General features: G+C 43.0%; 1 long non-coding RNA gene across 2 annotated transcripts; it reads left to right on the top strand.

Moving 5' to 3' along the window:
* The first annotated feature begins 3,047 nt into the window (after positions 1-3,047).
* LOC115200253 (uncharacterized) lies at positions 3,048-11,107 on the top strand. 2 transcript variants are annotated; one of them, XR_003879498.1, is made up of 8 exons: positions 3,048-3,156; positions 3,464-4,277; positions 5,077-5,142; positions 5,426-5,494; positions 6,506-6,660; positions 8,680-8,709; positions 8,866-8,996; positions 10,273-11,107. It is a non-coding gene; the product is annotated as an uncharacterized LOC115200253 (long non-coding RNA). The 2 variants fall into 2 exon arrangements; XR_003879497.1 differs by having other exon boundaries at positions 3,464-3,516.
* The last annotated feature ends 1,096 nt before the right edge of the window (positions 11,108-12,203 follow it).

Raw genomic sequence — 12,203 nt, forward strand, 5'->3', positions numbered from 1 at the left:
GTCTATTTTAGATGGGGATATTATCTATATGCATGCAGCAGAATCTACACTTAACCCACTAGATGCTGTTTTCCATTGTACCCTTAGGTTTATTACTGGTGATGGTTATAGAACTCACCATTGTGTTTTGTATCAGAAAGTGAGTTGGGCCTCTTTGTATGTAAGGAGAGAGTGGCATTTTCTTATGGTCTTTTACAAAGCACTCATGCAGAAACTTCCTATGTATCTATCATCATTAATTCAATTTAGACTTACAAATGACCAAACCCGTGGATCATTTAGCTATTTGATGTTACATTTTAGGAACCCTTTAGGTATGAAAGAAATATACAGTGCAGTTCAGTAAACTTGGATTAGCTAACACAACGTGCCATTGGAACACAGGAGTGATGGTTGCTGATAATGGGCCTCTGTACACCTATGGAGATATTCCATTAAAAATCTGCAATTTCCAGCTACAATAGTCATTTACAACATTAACAATGTCTACACTGTATTTCTGATCAATATGATGTTATTTTAATGGACAAAATATGTGCTTTTCTTTCAAAAACAAGAACATTTCTAAGTGACCCCAAACTTTTGAACGGTAATGTATTAAAAAATGATTTGATAAAATATTGAATTTGGCCTCTACTACTATAGCCCATTGAAACGCATTGAATAACACATTCATAAATGGCATGAGACAGTAAAAAATCATAAGGAATACGGTTTTTAAGTGTCTGTCCTATATCTAGGATATATAAGAAAGCTCAGGAAATATTGTCTTTTTATTTTTTTACACATATTTAACCCCTTATTTTTGTTGGCACAAAACGACCTCCATTTGTATGGGTTACCTTCAGATAAGTTCTGTGACACTTGTGAGGGTCGTAGAGCAAAACAGAGAACAGCATTGTGTTCATGAGAGTCTCATCTTTCAATAGAGTTCCATTAGTTTGCCAAACCTTTCAGATGCTACATACATTTTTGTCAGAAGACCGATTTCTGTGTTGTCAGCAGTCTGATAAACACCGCTGTAGCTCGGCCACCTTCCACCGCAGATGCAGAAGGTGGACATAGGCGGATGCGGATGCAGCCCATACAAACAAAGAGATATAGCTTAAATTGACGGATTTTGGATGGGAAGTAACTGTTCAGCAGTCTTATGGTTTGGGGTAGAAGCTGTTCAGGAGCCTTTTGGTCCCAGACTTGGAGCTCCGGTACCGCTTGCCATGCGATAGCAGAAAGAACAATCTATGACTTGGGTGGCTGGAGTCTTTGACCATTTTTACGGGCCTTCCTCTGACACCTCCTGGTATAGAGGTCCTGGATGGCAGGGAGCTCGGCCCCAGTGATGTACTGGGCCGTACGCACTACCCTCTGTAGTGCCTTGCGGTCGGATGTCAAGCAGTTGCAAAACCAGTCAAAATGCTCTCGATGGTGCAGCTGTAGCACTTTTTGAGGATTTTAGGGCCAATGCCAAACCTTTTCAGCCTCCTGAGGGGGAAGAGGCGTTGTCGTGCTCTTTTCACAACAGTGTTGGTATGTTTGGACCATGATAGGTCCCAGTTTATTCTCCAGTGATTGCACATTCGTCAATAGAACGCATAGTAGAGGCCATTTGTCTACTCGCCGACGTAGTCTCGTCAGGTATCCCGCACGCCGACCTCTATAACGCCGCCTCTTCTTTTTTCGAAGGTCAGGGATTTGGGCCTGGTTCGGGATGAGCAGTATGTCCTTTGCCACCGACGCATTGAAGTAAAAATCCTCATCCAATTTGAGGTTAGTGATCGCTGTTCTGACGTCCAGAAGCTTTTTTCTGTAAAAAAAAACACACACAAAATAGCACAATTGATCAAGAGCCCGTAAAATGGCTGCTATTCCCTCCAGCACCATTCTAGCTATTATATCTGGGTGTAGCAGCAGATGCTGATGTTCTGGTACTTTTCACTTTTTCCTCCTCTCCTCTCCCTCTCTACATCCTCCATGCATCACTTTCTCTCTAGTCTCTTTCTTTCCTCTCCTTCTCTTCTTCCTTTCTCTTTCTTTCCTCCCCCACCCCATCCCAGCTGCATGAGCACATATGCTCCTGTCATTCATGTCTGTCATGTAGCTTTAACATGAGGCAACTATACGCATACATAAGGACCAAGGAGTCTGCATGAATTTGAATGTCTGTCTGAGAGAGTTAGGATGGAGAAATAGAGCGAGAGAGGGGGGGACAGTGAGAGAGAGAGAGAGAGAGAGAGAGAGAGAGAGAGATAATGGGACAGAGAGAGAAAGAGAGAGAGAGGGGGACAGTGAGAGAGAGTGAGAGAGAGAGAGAGAGAGAAAGAGAGAAAGAGAGAGAGAGAGAGAGAGGGGGACAGAAAGAAAGAGAGAGGGAGAGAGAGAGAAATGAGCTGTCAGGATGGTCTATGCATGCATATAAGGGGGAGCTAGAGGCAGGATATTTCACAAAGCTCTACATAAACATGAAGGTGTGTGTGTGTGTGTGTGTGTGTGTGTGTGTGTGTGTGTGTGTGTGTGTGTGTGTGTGTGTGTGTGTGTGTGTGTGTGTGTGTGTGTGTGTGTGTGTGTGTGTGTGTGTGTGTGTGTTCACTGGTGCATATATCACACAGGTTTCCATTCTGAAAGAGACATGTCTCTGGGATCCCTGTCAAATATTTAGAAAGAGTGAGTAAAAAAAGCCTGATAGCTGTGACTGGCACCAACTGTTTTATGTAATGAATAGACTAAAGCAGTGTAACATACATAGATGTATGAAAACAATTATGATCATCAATTGTAGCCTTCAACATAATGACTGTTTTTGTATAAAACAGTCATTACAAAATATACATTCATCAAATAATTTGCCATATTACATGTACATGCTTTTCTCAATTTGACAAACGGACATAAGATATCGACCAACCTGTCGTTGCTCTTTGTTTTGAAGGTTAGATTATAATCACACCGATATAAGATTCTTCAGGTTTACAGTAATCAACAGATGGCGCTGTTGTTCAGAAATCAGAACTCTCAACACGTAGATTCTTTCACCCGGAAATACGTACGGACCTTTAACAAAGCCGGAAGTTGGATAAATTACAGTTTGAAATCATGGCGCTTGGCGTAAAGTCCAGAGAAAAAATATATGAAAGACTCGATTCTCTGGGAGAGGGTTAGGTAATGAGAAACATGATAATAGTGCCATTGTTGGTGTTTCCGTATGAGCCGCTTTGTTAAGGTTAGCGCTGTATAGATGAAGAGAAAAGCTTGATTGCAAGTTAGCACAATGAATGGGCTAGCCGGTTGCTGCAAAGGCAACACCTTCAAAATGAGAGTAATTAATTATCTAGCAACGCTAAGGTTAGCTCGGTTTGTTGACAAGTTAGCTAGCTGCATGTATCTGCTTGTCACTTTTAAAGTTGGTGCTAGTGTTTCTCTCTGTTTTACTTACCAACGAATATGGTTGTTCTTCCTGCCTTCCCAGTTTGCCACTGTGTACAAAACAATACCAACGACACGATAGTTGCCATCAAGAAGGTAAGAGCACGTCTCTAAAATCTGTGCGGAATGTTTCAAAGTAATTGCCAGGAGCAGCTGTTTTTCCTTTAAGGTTTTTGTGTAGGCCTAACACATGCCAAGAATGGGTAAAACCTGTGAAGTATAACCACAGAACATTGAGCCAGATGTTTCACTGGACGTATGCACCTGTAGCATCCGGTTGCCATTTCTACTCACCATGGTTATGAGAGGAAGCCCAGTGGCAGCAGTGGGAGGAGATGGATTTTGGCCGACATTTAGCAAATTTATTCATTGATGAAACGTTTGATCGCAGTACAGTTTTCTGTTCCCAAAACTAGAATCTGTTATGACCAGAGTGGACTAAGGTTTGTAGACTATTCTTTGCCAAAACCCCTGTATTCCCACGACTGCGTAGCCTCAAAGTTCCAACATCAAGTTTGCTGACGACGCGACACTAGTAGGCCTGATTACAAACAACGACAAGACGACCTACATAGAGGAGGTAGGCACTTTGACGGTGTGGTGCCAGGAAAAACAACCTTTCCCTCAACGTCAATGAAACAAAGGAGCTGATTTTGGACTTCAGGAGGAACCAGGCTGGGCACACCCTCATCAGTAGAGACGGCGGTTCCTCAGTGTACACATCTCAGAGGAGCTGAAATGGTCAAACTACATGGACACCGTGGTGAAGAAGGTGCAAGAACGGCCTGGCCCTGAAGACCCTCCGTGTTCTACAGGAGCACCATCAAGAGCATACTGTCGGGCTGCATCACAGCCTGGTATGGCAACTCCACCCCCCCCCAGTTGTAAATATGTATTTATTATTATTGTTTCATACACTTCTCTTTTGGACCTGCACTGTTAGAGCTCAGAGTTTAAGAATTTCACTGTACCCTGCAATTACATCTGCGACCCTGTGCATATGACTAATAAACTAATCTATCTAAAAATGTCATTGTTGAGGAGGAGTGCAAGGGCGAACACACTTCACTGAGTAGGCGGTCCCTAACGGAAATATGCAAATACATGCTAGGTTGTGCTTGGCTCTGCCCACCTCCATGCTTGTTCTGCTCACTATGATTAATTTGCTCCCATTGGAAACGATAGTCTTGTCTATCTTGGGTTTGTTATAACAATCTTTGGTATAACCTTGCGGGAAGAACAGGACACTAAGACACTGAACAAAATATGCAACTAAGCTATAACCATGGTTACACCATGCCATTAATGAAACTGTTGTTGATTTAATGTCCACACTATGTTGGTTTGATGTGATCATAATGTTAGCTGTACACTATTAATAGTGTGTGCTGATTCTCCTGACAGATCAACGTTGGACACAGCAGAGGCTACAGATGGTGTGTGTCTGTGCATCCCAATACAGGAGCTTCAGAATGGCTTAGGTTAAAACTATGTATGGGAGTGGTTTCCCAGACACCGATTAAGACTAGTCCTGGACTAAAAAATAAGCTCAGTGGAGAATTTCCATTGAAAAGGCTTAATCTTTGTCTGGGAAACCACCCCATGAAATTTGATTCCGTATATTTGTCTCATGTTTGTTGATCATGTGTCTCTCAGGCATCAACAACAGCCCTACGAGAGATTAAACTACTGTAGTAGTTAAGTCACCCAAACATTATCGGGGTAAGAATCTAACTAAACTCCTACTGTTTAAATGGAAACTGTCAGAAGTATTATTCATGCTTTCCTGGTTGACCTTTGCATCAGTTTCATCAGTTGCATTAATGATAATTTACAGCTCATTTGGATATTATTCCTAACCAAAGCATCCTTTATGAACTATACTAATTATTTTGCTCACCATCATCTTTACTGTGAAACTATGTCATGTTCTCAAAGAAAGCACAATATCATATATGTCCCTACACTTAAATCAATGTGTGTCCATCATGTGTCTATTTCTCAGCTCCTTGATGTTTTTGGGCATAAATTCAACATCAGCTTGGTGTTTGACTTCATGGAGACAGACCTGGAGGTAAAGCTGTGCTGTAGGTTTTGTCCATATGGGCCAGTTTCCCGGACCCAGATTTAACCTAGTCCTGGACTAAAAAAAGCTTACTCAATGGAGAAACTCCACCGAATGGCTTTTTACTCCAAGACTAGGATTAATCTCTGTCCAGGAAACTGGCCCCAGTAAATGCTGATGTTCACGGCTTTAGTCTAAAAGTGACCTTGGGCACTAGAGGCCACTAGAGGGATACTCCAGCCAGTGCTTGGGATTCATGGGTTAATTCAAAGTATGAAGGTAATGCTGGATATGCGAGAGGGTCACTTTATAGACTAGCACTCTGTTCATTCTGATAGCTCTCTATGATGTCCTCCTTGAGGCACAGATATGGGTTCAGTCATACCGAACATCAAAGACTGGCTGATGCCCAGAGGGAACCAGAGAGAGGGAGCAGCCTGAGAGCTATGGTATTAGTTTGCTTCTATCTCTCTCTTAGGGGTTCTGTAGGGCCAGCTCTGGTCCTGGGGGATCTGTCTGTCTGCGTCTCTGCCTCTCTCTGTCCCTCGCTCTCTCTGCCCATCCCTATTTCTCTCTCCTTGTCTCTGTCTCTCCCGTTTGCTCTGGATTTATGAGTCTGTGTCTGCCGGATGGCTCCAGATGAGTGCCCAGTTTCACTGCCAATACATCAAACTCAGTTAGAGAGTAGGAAAACAGACCCCCTTAGAGCCATAATTAAGGAGTGATAGCTGCTCTTAAATAATCAATACCACCCTCTCCGTAGCTCTCAGGATGATGTAATGACAATTATCCAATCATAGACAAACAGATAAATAGCTCATAGCTCACAGACACAGAAGACTGAAATATGAGGAGGATTTGATAGCTTGTGTCTACATAGAGATGTTGTGCTGAAATTCTGTTCTGCTTTCCTGAGAGGCGATTTGTTGTCTGTGGACCTTCAGCCTTGGAGTTAAGAAAAGGTAGACTATTGAGAGACTGGCTGACACCCCTGGTCTAACTCTCTCTCCTGTGTTCTAGGTGATGATTAAAGATACCAGTCTGGTGCTGACTCCAGCCAACTCTACTGGGCCTGGAGTACATGCTCCACCCCTGGGTTCTCCACAGGGAAGTTGAAGCCCAGGCCTCAAAGCACTGTCATACAATACACACCTTCTCATAGGTGCCTGTGTGAGGTAAAGTTAGGCGTGATGGACTCGTCTCCACTTCAGAAATTAGATTTGTAATTGTGTTTATGTAAATTAATAAATGTATGTTTGTTATAAATCAATTACTGTTGAAGTCTGAAGTTCACATACACTTAGGTTGGATTCATTAAAACTCGTTTTTCAACCACACCACAAATGTCTTGTTAAAAAACTATAGTTTTGACAAGTCGGTTAGGACATCTACTTTGTGCATGACACAAGTAATTTTTCCAACAATTGTTTACAGACAGATTATTTCACTTATAATTCACTGTATCACAATTCCAGTGGGTCAGAAGTTTACATACACTAAGTTGACTGTGCCTTTAAACAGCTTGGAAAATTCCAGAAAATGATGTCATGGCTTTAGAAGCTTCTGATAGGCTAATTTACATAATTTGAGTCAATTGGAGTTGTACCTGTGGATGTATTTCAAGGCCTACCTTCAAACTCAGTGCCTCTTTGCTTGACATCATGGGAAAATCAAAATAAATCAGCCAAGACCTCAGAAAAAAATTGTAGACCTCCACAAGTCTGGTTAATCCTTGGGAGCAATTTCCAAATGCCTGAAGGTGCCACGTTCATCTGTACAAACCATAGTACACAAGTATAAACACCATGGGACCATACAGCCATCATACCACTCAGGAAGGAGACGCGTTCTGTCTCCTAGAGATGAACATACTTTGGTGTGGAAAGTGCAAATCAATCCCAGAACAACAGCAAAGGACCTTGTGAAGATGCTGGAGGAAACCGGTACAAAAGTATTTATATCCACAGTAAAACGTGTCCTATATCGACATAACCGAAAGGCCGCTCAGCAAAGAAGAAGCCACTGCTCAAAAACCGGCATTAAAAAAAGCCAGACTACGGTTTGCAACTGCACATGGGGACAAATATCGTACTTTTTGGAGAAATGTCCTCTGGTCTGATGAAACAAAATTGTTTGGCCATAATGACAATCTTTATGTTTGGAGGAAAAAGGGGGAGGCTTGCAGGCTGAAGAACACCATCCCAACCGTGAATCACGGGGGTGGCAGCATCATGTTGTGGGGGTGCTTTGCTGCAGGATGGACTGGTGCACTTCACAAAATAGATGGCATCATGAGGGAGGAAAATTATGTGGATATATTGAAGCAACATCTCAAGACATCAGTCAGGAAGTTAAAGCTTGGTCGCAAATGAACAATAACCCCGAAGTTGTGGCAAAATGGCTTAAGGACAACAAAGTCAAGCTATTGGAGTGGCAATCACAAAGCCCTGACCTCAATCCTATAGAACATTTGTGGGCAGAACTGAAAAAGCATGTGCGAGCAAGGAGGCCTACAAACCTGACTCAGTTACACCAGCTCTGTCAGGAGGAACGGGACAAAATTCACCCAACTTATTGTGGGAAGCTTGTGGAAGGCTACCCGAAACGTTTTGCCCAAGTTAAACAATTTAAAGTCAATGCTACCAAATACTAATTGAGTGTATATAAACTTCTGACCCACTGGGAATGTGATGAAATAAATAAAAGCTGAAATAAATCATTCTCGCTACTATTATTCTGACATTTCACATTCATAAAATAAAGTGGTGATCCTAACTGACCTAAGACATTTTTACTTGGATTAAATGTCAGGAATTGTGAAAAAGAGAGTTTAAATGTATTTGGCTGAGGTGTATGTAAACTTCCTACTTCAACTGTAGTTTGTCTGTAGAATGGCACAGAAACTAAGCAGCTCAATTTAACTTTGTTCTGAAATTGTCTTGTCTGTGATTTAAAAAGAAATCTAGACTGAGCATCAAGGTTCAGACTACTGTGTTGTCAGACACACACCTTTCTATTTACATAATTCTGCATCCCAAATGGCAAGCTATTCCCTGTATAGTGTACTACTTTTGACCAGGGCACATAGGACTCTGGTCAAAAGTTGTACAATATGTAGGGAATGTGTTTGCCATTTGAGACTCCACCCATGTTCACTACATGTCTGTGGTGTAACAGCCTCTGTCTCTCTCCAGTTACCATTCCTAGCAGCAGACTCCTGGCCCGTGAGTGTCTGTCTTTTCTGAGTCTGCATGTGTGGTTCATTTAAGACTAAGCAACGCCTTGAAAATATCTGGGTCCTCAATAATACTTTGTGGATTTAAATAATGTCTTCATGTCTCTAACTCTGTGCCTCTCTCTCTCTCTCTCTCTCTCTCTAGGGGATGAGTAGTTGTTTAAATAGTTTTCTGGTACTCTGGAACATATCTTCAGTGCTGCAGGATACAACCTTTTAGAAGGACTACAGGGTCTATTCACCTTCAACCCCTCCACACGCCTTACAGATACACAGGTATGCTGTGTGCTATGGCACTTAGTATCTTTCACAAGTTACTTTGTTTCTCAATTGGTTGTATAACCTGTTTTTAGGGACTGTAATGTGATACACAGTTCAGCACACAAACACAGGGGGTCCCTGGGTCCTGTGTGGGAGGGTGATCTGGCATACAGACATACAGCTGCTGTGTGGCTTTGTCAGCCTGTCCCCCCTGCTGTTCAGTTCTGTGTCAGAACTACCTCAGGCTATAGGAACCCCTGAGCCACCCTCGACCTCCCTTCTCTTTGGCTTTTCTCTGGAAGAGTCCTAAATGGCACCCTATTCCCTATTTAGTGCACTACTTTTGACCAGTGCTTAAAGCAGTGCACTAAATAAGGAGGCATTTGGGATGAAGTCAGTCTGTTTATTCAGTGCTGTTTCTCCCAGCTCTACCCCCCCTCCTCCCATCTCCTCTCAACAGCCTCTGAGGGTGAGGTACTTCACTAACAGCCCCAGCACAACTCCTCATCCGAGCCTCTCAAAGAGAATCAAGAGGAAACGAGATGGTCTGGAGACAAGGAATGAACAACACACAGACACACACGCACGCCTCAGCGTTGGAATCAACAGCACAGACATCATTATTCCATCATACACCAGAGCTAGAAGTTTAAATACCTCATTGACATGTTTGTGTTTGACCATGATATTAATAACAACATGGTAAATATTATTCTGCTTGCTTATTTAAACTGATGGTTTGGCTTGTACAAAGGATTCAATGACTGGTTTCCAATTTTGGATTTGCCAGCAAGGGCCTCCCATACCTAGAATGCATACATATTTCTGTACTGTGACCATGTTATCAGAAGTAACCTCGTCAATTAAACACAAATATTCTCACACACTGTCAGAGTAACATGGTCTACTCGCATAGAACTGAAATCCCATTAGAATCAGAGCCCAGTAATTAAACGGATGTAGGCGGTACAACATAGCGCAATAGCAACCCAGGACTAACACACACACACACACACACACACACACACACACACACACACACACACACACACACACACACACACACACACAGGTGAAGGGATGGTGGCGGTACGTTTAACTGCAACAAAAACCGAGTGTTACTGGGAGGTTCAACCTGTGGTTTGGGAACTCTTTAGGTCGACTGGGTTGTATATTATAATACTCTGAGCTAGAGTTGAAAAGAGGCTCTGGGTGCTGAAATGTAAATGTAGTTGTTAGCAGGTGGTGAGTGTATACGTTCATTACAGCAATGGTTGTTTTTCCTTTTCAGGCACCATAAAGAAGAAATTGATACTCTGATAGGGATATAGAGGGCATTTGCTTCAATGGAGAAACATGACTAGTCTTGCTGTTAAACTTCCAGTGTGGTTCATTAGACTAGGTAGCTAGAAGTTGCCCCTAAACAGTGGTCCATGGTTAGGTTTTTTAAAATCCTCTTAATGGTTAAGTTTAGTGTTGAATAATGTTATTCTAGACCTGTGGTTAGTGGCAACTTCTAACTCCAGTGTGGCACGTGTGGTCCAGTGGAAAAGACCTCCAGTGTGGCGCGTGTGGTCCAGTGGAAAAGACCTCCAGTGTGGCGCGTGTGGTCCAGTGGAAAAGACCTCCAGTGTGGTCCAGTGGAATAGACCCCCAGTGTGGCGCGTGTGGTCCAGTGGAAAAGACCTCCAGTGTGGTCTAACGGTGGTTCTGGATAGAGCTCTGTAAGAGCCTGCTGGAGCACAACTATTTAGGTGACGAAAGAAGAAAAAAACAGCAACAATGTATTTTGGTCATGATTCATTTCATACATTTAGATGTACTGTCTTTTGGTCATGATTCATTGCATACATTTAGATGTACGTACTGTATTTTGGTCATGATTCATTGCATACATTTAGATGTACTGTATTTTTGTATGTTATTTCTTTTTGATGAATGTGATCAATCATTCTGAGATGGTGGTTGTTAATTTGGTTAACACTTCTGAATTAATGCAACACCTCAACTCTTAGCTGACTCACCTTAGAATAAAGTATCTAGTCAATTATACAAAAACAAATTATGAATGCAATTAATTAAGTGGAGAAATGTTAGTAAAAAAGAAATAAAAATACCTACTCCCATTCTGGTGTCAGGTGGAATTCACCCCACATGGAGGGCCTCTGCCCTTAGTGCTCTGAATAAATACATATACCTCCCACCCACTACATCAGCAGAGATTAGTCTTACTGTGTGTGTGCCAGTCTGTTTGCACAGATTTGGACAGTGGGAAAGGTTGTTTTGCATGGCTTGCTGCTCCAGGTGGGTGGAGATTATACTTCAGGACCAATTATTTAACTAGGTAAATCAGTTAAGAACAAATTCTTATTTACAATGACTGCCTACACAGGCCAAAGCCGGACGACGCTGGGCCAATTGTACACCGCCCTATGGGACTCCCAATCGCGGCCGGTTGTGATACAGCCTGGATTCGAGCCAGGGTGTCTGTAGTGACGCCTCAACCGCTGAGATGCAATGCCTTAGACCGCTGCGCCCCTCGGGAGCCCTTAAATGAACAAACCCCTCCCACCTGGGGCACCGGGCCGTGCGAAACTAACTTGCCTAGTGTGTGTGGGAAAGAGACATGCTGCCTCCAGGGCAGACGGTGGCTCTCCACTCAATTCCGCTGCGCTCTGACACTATTGTTCCACCAGCAGCGCTGTATGTCAGCAGTCTAAAGTGGCCTGCTCCTGTCCTTTCTGTCCACACTGATCTGACACAACCTGACAAGTGAGAGCAGATCTTATGACAGATTTAGTTAGTCTCTCTCACCAGACTCAGGGACTACCTTTAGCTGTCCCCTGTCAGAGCAGGTCAAAAGCTGGCATCCGCTACAGCTGTACTGTAGTGAGACCCTTGGTTTCACCCATCCAATGTTGTTGGATCAGTTGTCTCAATGAAAAGGAAGGAAGGATACATTTTTTTAAATATTGGAGCTGGACTCGGTCCAGACAGAACCATTTGGGTCATGGCCAAGGCTCAAGATTGAGGTGAGGGCAAGCTGAATGATTCAAGTCTATAGAACTGCCCCATAATACAATACAGCACCGGGAACAGCAGAGCAGGGACACAATGGCCGTGTATGGCGGCCAAGCCTGGAGAAATGACAGGGTTGTGTGTGTGTGTGGATGACGGTGGTGTCAGATGATACACACAGCAGTTGTAACACAGGAGGCCAGT

The sequence above is a fragment of the Salmo trutta genome, chromosome 9, assembly GCF_901001165.1.
Source record: "Salmo trutta chromosome 9, fSalTru1.1, whole genome shotgun sequence".
In the NCBI taxonomy this organism is placed as follows: domain Eukaryota; kingdom Metazoa; phylum Chordata; class Actinopteri; order Salmoniformes; family Salmonidae; genus Salmo; species Salmo trutta.